At 42.6% G+C, this 13,077-nt stretch overlaps 1 pseudogene; it reads left to right on the top strand.

Annotated features, from left to right (window-relative positions):
* The first annotated feature begins 348 nt into the window (after nucleotides 1-348).
* Nucleotides 349-2,533, top strand: LOC122013398 (annotated as a pseudogene).
* Nucleotides 2,534-13,077: the final 10,544 nt, after the last annotated feature.

The following is a 13,077-nucleotide window of genomic DNA, read 5'->3' as shown; positions in this document are numbered from 1 at the left end:
TCGAGGAAAGGGAATTCCAACCTCCTGGGACCCGAAAGATTCCGACTTTTTGAGTTCCGGAGGCGGGAGACGGGGATTTTGGTCGCAGGTGTTTCGGGTGTCGATGAGACTAGGAACAGGAGCCTTGGTTCAGATAAGTTCCCTTTCTCATATCAAAATGATTTGAGGTTCCGCTTCGTTGATTCTTGTTGGAATTTGATATTTGGATGAGATTGGATTCCTGATTACTACGGCTTATCTGGGGGGAAATTTGAGAACCCTACTGCGACACTGTGTTTTTTACTCGTGCAATTGCGCACTTGCGCTTCGGCTATCTAGGGTTTGTTGGAAGACCCGTTAAATCAGCTGAAACCCGTTCTCTGCACTCTTGCATTTTTCGTAAATTGTGTTCTTCGTGGATATTCTTTTTATATTCTTCGCAAATTTTAGTAATCGAAGACGAGAATTGTTTTTTATAAGAAAAGATTGTGATTAGGATCGAGTATTGCAAAATGGAAATGAATAAGCCAGGTCTTAAGGATAGGAGTGCCTCGGTTAGACTGAGAGTATCAGGGCCCAAAAAGTCCAGATCTTTCAACCGTAGCGCTACATTTGTTAACGAAGATACAACAATCTTCATTGAGATGGCTCAGGACAAGAAAGAAGGCAACAAGTTGTTCCAGAGAAGGGAGTACGAGGACGCCCTCCTGAAATACGAGAAAGCCATTAAGCTTCTTCCAAAGAACCATATTGGTGTTGCATACGTCCGCAGCAACATGGCAGCTTCTTGTATGCAGATGAACCCTGAGGACTACCACCAAGCAATCAATGAATGTAACCTTGCCCCTGAGGTTGTTCCCAATTACAGTAAGGCTCTGGTGAAGAGGGCTAAATGCTTTGAAGCCTTGGACATGTTGGATTTAGCCTGCGAGGATGCTGATTTAGTTTTGAGATTGGAACCAAATAATATTGCAGCGTTGGAGATTTCAGAACGAATGAAAAAAGAGATTAAGGAAATGACCACCATGTTCGACGATAGGGCAGTTTCTCCACTTCCATAAACTCCAGTGAAGAAACAGAAGCTAAGGAAGAAGAAGAGCTATAAGTATGTGGAGAAGATTGTGGTCGTGGATGAGAAGCATGTTCAAGCTAAAGAAGAGTTTATGAAGAGTATGAAGTTACTCTTTGGCGAAGATATTAGATATGCTCAGGTACCAGCTAATTGCGCAATGTTGCAGTTGAGGGAGATCATTTGTAACAAATTTCCAAGACTAGAGACTTTCCTTATCAAATTTATGGATAAAGGGCGCGACTTGGTGACAATCACTACATCTGAAGAGTGCCTTTGGGAAGAGTGCTTTATGAGGAACTGTGCTTTATGAGCGATCTGTTGTGGAATTCAAATCAGGCATTGCACTTTGGGAAGAGTGCCTCATGACAGCAATGGATAAATTTACGCTGGCTAAAGCTTCTTCAACTGATATTGCTGTGATGGTCAAAAGCCATTGTGCCAATGAAACTACTCAAGAATGTAAAAAATCTATCCTTAAAGAGATTAGTGAGACTGAAAGATCTTTTATTGTTGCTTATTATATAATTTGTTAATCATCCAATTGTCCTGAAATTTAAGTTCCTAAATCTTCAAAGACTAGGTATTCTCAATTTCTGTTGGTGTTTGCAAAAAATTTCCACTAGTTTTCTGTTAATGCTTTCTCCATGTCAAATGCTTAGGTTAATGATTATGCTTAACATAAACATGGCTATCTAAATTTTCCACTATAAACTTTTGAGCTCTTTTGAGCAATCATCATAAACCTTGTTTTTGAAGCAACCAAGCATTATGAATTCGAGTTAGCAACTACAACTTACAGTTTTTAAACTCATGCTAGTTAAAGAACGACTAAGGATGTTGATGTGGTAGAATTTTTGGATTGTGATAGTAAATCTGTGGAGTAATGTTGGCTGACAAATACTTTCCACATCTCTTTATTGAAAGATGTTTTCCAAGGATTTGTCCACTCCTGATAGCTTTGTGCAAGTTAAGCATCAAAGTTCATCTAAATGCTAATTTGACTCCAGTTTTGCAATTCAAGCCCATGAACAGACATGATTAGCAACTGAATAATGCCTCCACTCAATTTTCTTCCCAATCTAGAAGTATGGTTTAAGAGTCATCTGTGATATAACATATTATCATTCTTCCATTAAATGAACATCTCAGATACTGTAGTTTTTAGTGAAATGACTATGAAATCTGCTATTATTCCAGGATTGGGTTTCAAGATTGATGAGATAGTGCAGGCATGGAATGAAATGTATGATGCAAAAAGATGGCCGAGTGGTGTTTCGTCTTCCAGACTCGAACCTTTACTTCATCGACAAACTTCAAAACTGCACCAAATGTTGGAGCATTGGAGTGCCTATGATATATAATTTACCTCCAACATCAGTTTAGCATAAAATAACGGGACCTTCTGAGAGTAACACGACATATTTTACTGTCTGTTATCTGTGTTGCCATGGGTATTTCCCTCTGCAAATATGGTTTAGTGTATGTTTTTCAAAAATACATGTGTGTTCTTGGGTATATTTGACTTTCATCTGTAAACTACATGTTACCGATACATGTATGCCATTGAAGGCGTCGTCATCCTTTCTAACATACGCATTTTTATATTTTTTTGCTTTATTCAATGAGATGTCATTTTTCCAGCAAAGAGCTTATTTCATTTATGCATTATAGCAGAATTGTTATGTTTGTCATACAGAATCAACGTGTAACAGAACCTTCGTATTGTTGGCACTTTTCCCTTTCCAATTTCACTACAATTAATATCTGACATTGTTCCTGAGGTGATTGTTTCTTAAACCTTAATCTATATCTGAAAATGATTCTTTATTGCTTGAGCTATGTGTTATGTAAGCAGTGGTCACATTGTTAGAGAAGATTTGCTTTCAGGGCAATATTTTGTGTGAAATGACTCCTAACGAAAGCAACAATGAAGAATAAAAACCAAAACCTGAAAGAACAAAAACGGGCTTCAAGACTTCCAAGTATTCACCTTAGGCGTTTTCTTCCTTTGGCAAATGAATTAGAACTTGCAGCCTATTGCGGTAAAGTGTAAAGTGCTAGGATTATAAAAGGGCATATTAAATTTAGGATATTATATGTCCATTACTCTAATTTAACATATTAAATATGCTATCGTGTCTTTAAATTATGTCCCACGGAATATCCAATTGACTAACGGGTGGTAAATTTATTACAATCGGATAAAGGATCAATTTCTGATTGATGCATGTCCTCGAAGAAAAAAAAATTTCTTCCACCTTCTGGTTAATTTGGTGGTTGGCTTTAAGCTGACTTTATTATTTACCTCCCTTTATAAAATCTGAGGATAGATCTGAGGTAAATGTCTCCCTTATGTGTTAATCACTATTCTAAAGGTTAGCTAGTAATCGTCCATGATTTACCTCCTCCGTGTTGGCTCTCGGACGGGTTGGCAGGGGCGCTGGAGGCGCGCGTATTTGCCTTTTGCCGCCATGAGGATAGACTATGAGGATCTAGTGGCTAGCATATGAGGTGTTGCTTATAGTTCGAATCTCAGCATAGCCGAAGTAAATTTCTCCCTCATGCGTCAGTCATTATTCCAAAGGCTAGTAGCCACATGTGATTTACCTCTTTCATGTTAGCCCTGAGATGGATTGGTGGGGGTGCTGGGGGTTAGTGCAATCGCCTTTTGTCAACTTAGGAATAGACGATGAGAAATATCTGGGATAAACTTAATCACCTTTACCACCATGTATTTATATCATGATGGACAAATGAGTGGAAAAGTTGAAGTTACTATTCTGAATTTGCACCTTCATTAGTTTTTTATTAATAAATACTATGATTTATTATATTTATTGATGGTATTTTTTTTCTGCTCGCTCAGGCCCCTCCTCCCTAGAAAGTTAGATAGGTCATCAACCCCCCTTCAGATCCAGAAACTTGAGAAATTAACACAAGTGAGAACTTAGGTTGGCTTTACTAGCGCAATCCCTCCAATACTCAAATCAGTCACTAGTGAGAAGAAAGGAAGAAGAGAAGAAGATGAAGTAGAAGAAGGAAAACTTAATGAAGAAGAGTGGCCTTCGCTTGCAAGAATAAGAAAATCATCCTCCCTCTGACTTGCCTCTTCTAGTGCTTATATAAGTGTGTGAAAAGCATTTTCACATCGATTGTCTCATGCTCCTTCACCTTCCCATGTACTAGTCAATGAAGGCACAACTTCTAACAATTGTTACTCGCTTTTCCACTCATTGATCATCATGTATTAAGAGGAAGGCATTAAGTAAATCAAATCTGACATCCACTACTAGTCCCCTCGGGGCAGTATGGCGGTTGAGGCATGAGGTGTTGTCACATGAGGTTTTGGGTTGAAACTCAGTGTGTCCGAGCATACCTTCCTCTATGCCTTGGTCACCCGTACTAATGGCTAATAGCCACCCGTGATTTACCTCCTCCTTGTTGGCTTAGGGACGGATTGTGGGGGTGCTAGGAAGAGTGAATTACCTTTTTTTGCCACATCTGCTACTCGCTTCTTCATTCATTGATCATCATGTATTAAGAGGAAGACATCAAGTAAATTATATCTGACATTCACTACTCACTTCTCCATTCATTGATCGTCACATATTGAGAGAAAGGAATCAAGGGAATCAAATTTGACTTTCACTACTAGCTTCTCTGCTCATTGATTACCACGTATCCTTAATCAAAAACTTCAGAGCCTCTAATCCTCGATGGAAGCTAGCTTTGATGCTTAGTGGAAGATACTTTTGATACTCAATGGAAGATACTCCTAATCTTCAGTGGGAGATATTTATGATGCTCTTTCGAAGATACTCCTAATGTTCGGGAGAAGATACTCCAGAAGAGGGAATGGAGTACAAAGAAAGTCGGAACAAGTGCAACACACTACACTTGTCTTTTTACAATAATTAAGTATACAAATGAAAGTTTACCAAATACTCTTTCGAAGATGGTTGGCTTGAGGTCGGTGTTTGGGCAGCTTCTTAGTGGTAAATGAGTGTAGCAATGTTGCAGTAGAGTTGTAGCAGGAAGTTAGAGCGTTCAAAAGTCCAATCAGAAGCGTAGATGTTCGTATGAGTGAATTGTTTCCTGGCTTGGGCGAGCAGTCCTTTTATTGACCATGGAAGGCACCTTCAAAGGCCTTGAAGGTGCCTCCAATATGATAAGTCTAATCCTGAATAGCCTGACCCTTATCTTTGAGGAAATCTGAACTTTATCCTGCGAAAGGCGCCTTCCATGCACCGAATGCGCCTTCTCTGAACAATGCTAAGGCGCCTTCCAATGCTTGAAGGTGTCTTCCATCTCTTAGAAGACGCCTCGGGTATTGTTCACCCGAGGCTTTTGTGCTCTTCTTGCCCTACAAAGTGTATTAGTCGAATAAACCAAATAATAACCTGCAAAATAAGTGTTAGCATAATAATATTGACTAGTAATTAGACTCTGTCTCCCTGATGTTGGTGCAACCTTAGGTCAAGGTTGACCTGGTTGACCCGACTCGAGTTGACGTGACTCGAGTTGTATTTTGATGTTTGACTTGGGAAGATTGTCGGTGCAACCTTAGGTCAAGGTTGACCTAGTTGTGTTGCATGTTGATGTTTGACACTCGTGAGAGAGTTCTATTCTTGATGTGGGACAAGAATAGATGTTTGGGAGATTATTGGTGCAACCGTAGGTCAAGGTTGACCTGGTTGACCTGATTCGGGAAAAGTCCAAGTATGAAGACTTGGCACGGAAAAGTCTAAGCAGGGAGCTTGGCACGCGAAAAGTCCAAGTATGGAGACTTGGCACGGGAAAAGTCCAAGTATGGAGACTTGGCACTGGAAAAGTCCAAGTATGGAGACTTGGCACGGAGAAGTCCAAGCAGGGAGCTTGGCACGAGGGAAAGTCCTAACTGGGATGTTAGGCAATGGGAAAGTCCTGGTGAGTGAAGCCAGGCAGTGGGAAAGTCCTGGTGAGTGAAGCCAGGCAGTGAGAAAGTCCTAACTGGGATGTTAGGCAGTGTGGAAATCCTGGTGAGTGAAGCCAGGTGAAAGTCCTGGTGAGTGAAGCCAGGCAAGGGAAAATCCAGATGGATCAGGGATGATCGGACTTCTGGTGTTGGAAAGTCCAAGTAGGTCAAAGGGATTGACCGGACACTTGGCAGGGAGTTCTAGCAGGTCAAGGGAGTGACCAGATGCTAGGGATGAAGTACCAATAGGTCAAGGTTGACCGGATATTGGTTTGGAAGTCTTGGGACTTGGTTTGGGCAAAAACCAAGCTCTGGATCGGTCACCAGACCGATCCAGTGATACCTTGTTTGCTCTGATCGGTCTGGTGACCGATCAGATACCGAATCTCTGTTGATCGATCGGTCCGTGACCGATCGCAAACGCAATGAGGCGAAAAGAGCGGTGATCGGTCCACGCATCGATCAGTTATGTCCTGATCGGGGGACCGATCGAGACGGCGATCGCGAAGCACGGCGAGTTGGGATCGGTCGTGGACCGATCCGGTACTGATCGGTCCACGCATCGACGTAGTACGCATGTAATGTCTTCGTAGATCGACCGATCGGTCTGGGGACCGATCAGCACAGGGCCTGATCGGTCCGTAGACCGATCAGGGTTCTAGCCGTTGCGACGCAACGGCTAGTTTCTTCGCTGTCTTCTTCGCAGGTATAAAGGGGTCGAGGGCTGCTGCTGCGCGACAACTTCTTCCTCTTCTCTTCTGCTACAGAGCTGCTGTTCTGGTGCTTGAGCTTTGTTGAGCTCTTCTTCGCAAGCTTCGCGTGAGCTTCTCGACTGGGATATCCTGCTGTTGTAGGTGTTCTGAGGAGCTGCTGCTTCAACGAAATCCAGTCGGCGAGGAGGCAAGAAAACCTGTGTTTTTACATTCATTGTTCTTGTCTTCTTGTATTTCTTGTTGTATTCCTTTCTTGCTGTTGCAAGAATATTGTGGCGAGGTTTCTCCACCCACAAGGAGTATATTGTATTAGCCGGTTCTCCGGGGACTCATCCACCGACGGATTGACTGGACTCGTCCACCTTACGGACACGCCGAGGAGTAGGAGCCCTAATCTCCGAACCTCGTTACATCGACGCGTTGAGGTTTGATCTTCTTGTTTTCGTTTCCTTGTTTGTTTTTCCGCTGCGCTAACGAATTGTAGGAAGAAAAATGAGCGATTTGGGGCGGCTATTCACACCCCCCCTCTCTAGCCGAGTACGAACGATCTCATCAAGTGGTATCAGAGCGAGGCTGCTCTTCGACGGATCAACACCCGTGGGAGCAAAGCTAGAGAATGGATCTCTATGGAGAAGATGTCACCATTCCACCTTTCTACGAATGCGGCGACTTCGCGTATTGGAAGGTAAGGATGAAGTATTTTCTTATGACTAACATAATGAATTGGTTTTGTGTACAAGAAGGTTTTACTCCTCCGGTGGATGAAGAAGGAAAACCACTTGAGAAGAAGGAGTGGACAAGAGAACAAATTCACAAATCCGAAATCAACGAAGAGGTAACGAGAATAATTGAATTTTCATTGCCTACTAACATTTTGTGTAAGATAGGATACAACAATGCCAAGGAGTTGTGGAACAACTTGGCCAAGTACCATGAGGAGAGCTCCACCTCAAGCCATGAAGAGGAGCCTAGTGAGCCAAGTAGCTCACATCATGGAGGGAGCGAATTGGAAGTTGAGGGCTACTCAATATCCAAGGAAGAAGAGGAGGAGAGTTCCTCTTGTTCAAGTTCGGAGCAAGAAGAAGAAGTTTCCACCTCCGGAAGGGTTGAAGAAGAAAGCTCACACCCATCCCCAAACCTAGGTAACTCAAGCATCTCAATTTCAAATAAGTTACATATAATATGCTTTGAGTGTAGGGAGTGTGGACATTACAAGAGCAAATGTCCAAAGAGAGTTAGGAAGACTCCACCGGCACCAAAGGTCAAGGAAGCCGGAGTCCCAACACGCAAAGGCAAGAAGCACATGGTGTGCTTTCAATGCAAGCAACGGGGACACTATAGGAGCCAATGTCCGAAGAGGAGGAAACCTCACAAGGACAAGGGATGCACATCGATAGGGGGAGCTAAGGCAAACCCTAAGGTAACCTCTAAGGTTCATTATTGCAATTCTAATAAAACTCATGCTAGTAGTTTTGTTGCAATTGTTAATAATGATAAGCATGTTAACTTTAGGAACCAATACATGTGCTTAGGAGCTAAACATGTTAGCCTAGATAGGGATACTACTAGGAATGCTAACCCTAGGATTAACACTTCTAAGGTTAAGAAAAACCTAGGTAGAAACCCTAAATCAACTAGACATATGCCTAGGAATACCTCAAGGAAGAGTGATAAATCAAAAATTGAGGTATTAGAAAAGGAGAATCAAGTCTTGAGGTCAAGGCTTGATACCCTAGAAAAGGCCCTTAAAAATTTAGAGAAGTCAACTCTAGGGCCTAAGGGTCAAAAGTCCAAGGACAAGAAAGGTTTGAGTCACAAACCTAAGTCCCAAATGGTCAAGCCCACATATCATGATGTTCCATTCGATTATGGAACAAAACCTAGGGCTAGGAAGACCAACACCAAGGTCACAAGGGGAGTCACCCCTAGAGTTGATCTTGATGAGTCCCAAATGGCCAAGGCTTTAAAGCCTAAGAGGGTCATTAGGAGGGTTGCTAGGGAAGTTATCCCTAGTGAATATTTAGTGAACCCAATGAGCTCAAGTAGGTATTGGGTTCCTAGGAGCATTTTCTCTACCCCATAGATGGGTTAGAGAGTGTCAACTCCAATAAGAAGGGTAGTTAACCCAACTTTGAGGAAATTGACACTCAAGGAGCATTTTCAAGGTTTTGATAACTTTTGAAAATGAAAAAGAATTATTATTTACTCCTTAAAGAGTAAATTGTGCCATATTTGAAAAATATCGATTTCAATCTTATTTGGCACAATTTAAGAAAACCTAGAGAAATACCATAATTGGGATTTTGGTTTTCTCTAAGGGATATATGGGCAATCTAGGGTTAGATTCTAAGTTAGCTAAGGCTAAGGATACTTAGATAGGGAATTTAGGTATTTTATTTGTGCTAACTTCCCATGATTGGTTGCCATATGCCATGCCATGACATCATACTTATTTTATTATCATTTGAAATGTCATGATAATGCTTAGGTTATCTATATGTCATGTGTTAGTTTCGTTTCAAACTTTATGCCATGACATCATGACATTGGCACATGTTTTCATTTATGTTATTAATTTATGCCATGTCATCATCTCTTGCATTAAGAATCAATGAAATTGATTTAAGGATAAAAACACATTTTGGTATTGAGATCAAAATGTAGTTTAGAAAATGCATGAGAACTTAGCCTAAGTTGACCTTAACCCATATCTCACATCAAATTGACTTGAATGTGGTTTGATACACCTTAGATGTGTGTGAGATATTAGGATCATGAGTTAGGATCAAGGTGCATAGTTTTTGTACCTAGATGAGCCTAATTCAAGAAAAGGAGGATCATAGGGAAAGCTTGTGTACAAGTCATGTACATATAGCCCTAAGATTGTGGTCCCAAATTAAAGGGTTTGAAATCATTTCAAAATTGTTTTGAAAAACCTTGATGAAGCTTTCCTAGTGATAGCATTCATCATGGAACATTGTGATACAAAGTTGACTTAACTTTGAACTATTTCAAAGTTTTTGAATTTTGTATCAAGATTTGAAAATGGAAGTTATACTCATAGAAAATTATTTTTCCATGATAGTATATGTTATGAGGAATGTATCCTCAAAATTTCACATTTTTCGAATTTTTGGAATTTTAGGAGTTTCGAATTTCCGGAAGGAAAATCGAAATCTGATTTCAGAGTGTGGATCGGTCACCGGACCGATCCAGAAGTTCTAATCAGTCCGGTGACCGATCCGTGACGATCCAGGCGATCGGTGAGCGTGGATCGGTCCGGGGACCGATCCAGGGGATCTGATCGGTCCGGGACCGATGCCAGTTTCGATTTTCACCGTTGGTCTGAAATTTCAGCCGGAAGTTGGGTTTTGTGGATTTCTAAGGTTTGGAACTCTCAAAGACATTGTTGGTGCAATGGTCAAGGGGAGTTGACCTCTAGGGGAGTCTTACCTAATTGTCAAGAGGAGTTGATTTTAGGGGAGTTTGTACTCCTTAAGACTCTTGAGGATTAGTGATATGGGATTATCACTAAGTTGATTGTTGAGTTTAGTATCAAGGGGAAATTAAGAGTTTCAATGAAAGGTATGGGACTTTCATTAGGAAGAAACTTGACCTTGATACTCTCCTTTGTCTTTTGATGTGTGTCAAAAAGGGAGAGTATTCATTGGAGAATGATTGAGAACCCAAGTTAGGTTATCGGGTTAACCTAAGCTAGGAAAGAATGTCAAGGAATGTTCAAGGAAGAACATTGGAATTCTTTTGATGTGTGTCAAAAGGGGAGAATTATGGAGAGCCCAAGTTAGGTTATTGGGTTAACCTAAGGGGAGAATGTCCAGAGAATGTTCAAGGAAAGAACATTGGACATTGGAAGATGATTGAAAACTTAAGTTAGGTTATCGGGTTAACCTAACTTGATTATGGTTTTGTCAAACATCAAAAAGGGGGAGATTGTTGGTGCAACCTTAGGTCAAGGTTGACCTGGTTGACCCGACTCGAGTTGACGTGACTCGAGTTGTATTTTGATGTTTGACTTGGGAAGATTGTCGGTGCAACCTTAGGTCAAGGTTGACCTAGTTGTGTTGCATGTTGATGTTTGACACTCGTGAGAGAGTTCTATTCTTGATGTGGGACAAGAATAGATGTTTGGGAGATTATTGGTGCAACCGTAGGTCAAGGTTGACCTGGTTGACCTGATTCGGGAAAAGTCCAAGTATGAAGACTTGGCACGGAAAGAACATTGGACATTGGAAGATGATTGAAAACTTAAGTTAGGTTATCGGGTTAACCTAACTTGATTATGGTTTTGTCAAACATCAAAAAGGGGGAGATTGTTGGTGCAACCTTAGGTCAAGGTTGACCTGGTTGACCCGACTCGAGTTGACGTGACTCGAGTTGTATTTTGATGTTTGACTTGGGAAGATTGTCGGTGCAACCTTAGGTCAAGGTTGACCTAGTTGTGTTGCATGTTGATGTTTGACACTCGTGAGAGAGTTCTATTCTTGATGTGGGACAAGAATAGATGTTTGGGAGATTATTGGTGCAACCGTAGGTCAAGGTTGACCTGGTTGACCTGATTCGGGAAAAGTCCAAGTATGAAGACTTGGCACGGAAAAGTCCAAGCAGGGAGCTTGGCACGCGAAAAGTCCAAGTATGGAGACTTGGCACGGGAAAAGTCCAAGTATGGAGACTTGGAAAAGTCCAAGTATGGAGACTTGGCACGGAGAAGTCCAAGCAGGGAGCTTGGCACGAGGGAAAGTCCTAACTGGGATGTTAGGCAGTGTGGAAAGTCCTGGTGAGTGAAGCCAGGCAGTGGGAAAGTCCTGGTGAGTGAAGCCAGGCAGTGAGAAAGTCCTAACTGGGATGTTAGGCAGTGTGGAAATCCTGGTGAGTGGAGCCAGGTGAAAGTCCTGGTGAGTGAAGCCAGGCAAGGGAAAATCCAGATGGATCAGGGATGATCGGACTTCTGGTGTTGGAAAGTCCAAGTAGGTCAAAGGGATTGACCGGACACTTGGCAGGGAGTTCTAGCAGGTCAAGGGAGTGACCAGATGTTAGGGATGAAGTACCAATAGGTCAAGGTTGACCGGATATTGGTTTGGAAGTCTTGGGACTTGGTTTGGGCAAAAACCAAGCTCTGGATCGGTCACCAGACCGATCCAGTGATACCTTGTTTGCTCTGATCGGTCTGGTGACCGATCAGATACCGAACAGAAGCTCTCTGTTCGGTGACCGATCATCAAGCGAACAGAGGCGAAAAGAAAGGCAGGCTGATCGGTCCACAGACCGATCAGGCCATGTCCTGATCGGTCTGGGGACCGATCAGGAGACGATGTCGCGGAAGCACAGCCAGAGTTGGGATCGGTCTGTGGACCGATCCAGATGTGGCCTGATCGGTCCACAGACCGATCAGAGTACGTACTCAGGTGACAAACAGAAGCTTCATGCGCCAAGGCTGATCGGTCTGCAGACCGATCAGGGTTCTAGCCGTTGCGACGCAACGGCTAGTTTCTTCGCTGTCTTCTTCGCAGGTATAAAGGGGTCGAGGGCTGCTGCTGCGCGACAACTTCTTCCTCTTCTCTTCTGCTACAGAGCTGCTGTTCTGGTGCTTGAGCTTTGTTGAGCTCTTCTTCGCAAGCTTCGCGTGAGCTTCTCGACTGGGATATCCTGCTGTTGTAGGTGTTCTGAGGAGCTGCTGCTTCAACGAAATCCAGTCGGCGAGGAGGCAAGAAAACCTGTGTTTTTACATTCATTGTTCTTGTCTTCTTGTATTTCTTGTTGTATTCCTTTCTTGCTGTTGCAAGAATATTGTGGCGAGGTTTCTCCACCCACAAGGAGTATATTGTATTAGCCGGTTCTCCGGGGACTCATCCACCGACGGATTGACTGGACTCGTCCACCTTACGGACACGCCGAGGAGTAGGAGCCCTAATCTCCGAACCTCGTTACATCGACGCGTTGAGGTTTGATCTTCTTGTTTTCGTTTCCTTGTTTGTTTTTCCGCTGCGCTAACGAATTGTAGGAAGAAAAACGAGCGATTTGGGGCGGCTATTCACACCCCCCCTCTCTAGCCGAGTACGAACGATCCCATCACCTGAGACCAAGATCCAGTCAAGGTCTCAGTTTAGGAATCCAAAATGGACCTACACTAGACCAACGCCTATTGTCCCTCAATCGGGACGTGTCCTCACTGTTGGTGCGGGAAGCATCCGACGATCGAACCTATGTTTTGATTATGTCAAAGTTAAGATGTTTTGTTTACTAATATGTTGAATGAGCACTGCAGGAAAAGTCCTAAGTGTACTTAGGCAAAAGTCCTAGCTGCGGTTAGACAGGTGGAAAATCCTAGGGGGTGGTAACCC

The sequence above is a fragment of the Zingiber officinale genome, chromosome 8B, assembly GCF_018446385.1.
Source record: "Zingiber officinale cultivar Zhangliang chromosome 8B, Zo_v1.1, whole genome shotgun sequence".
Lineage (NCBI taxonomy): Eukaryota > Viridiplantae > Streptophyta > Magnoliopsida > Zingiberales > Zingiberaceae > Zingiber > Zingiber officinale.
Note: the sequence above shows the minus strand (reverse complement) of the source record. Positions and strands in the feature narration are given on the sequence as shown.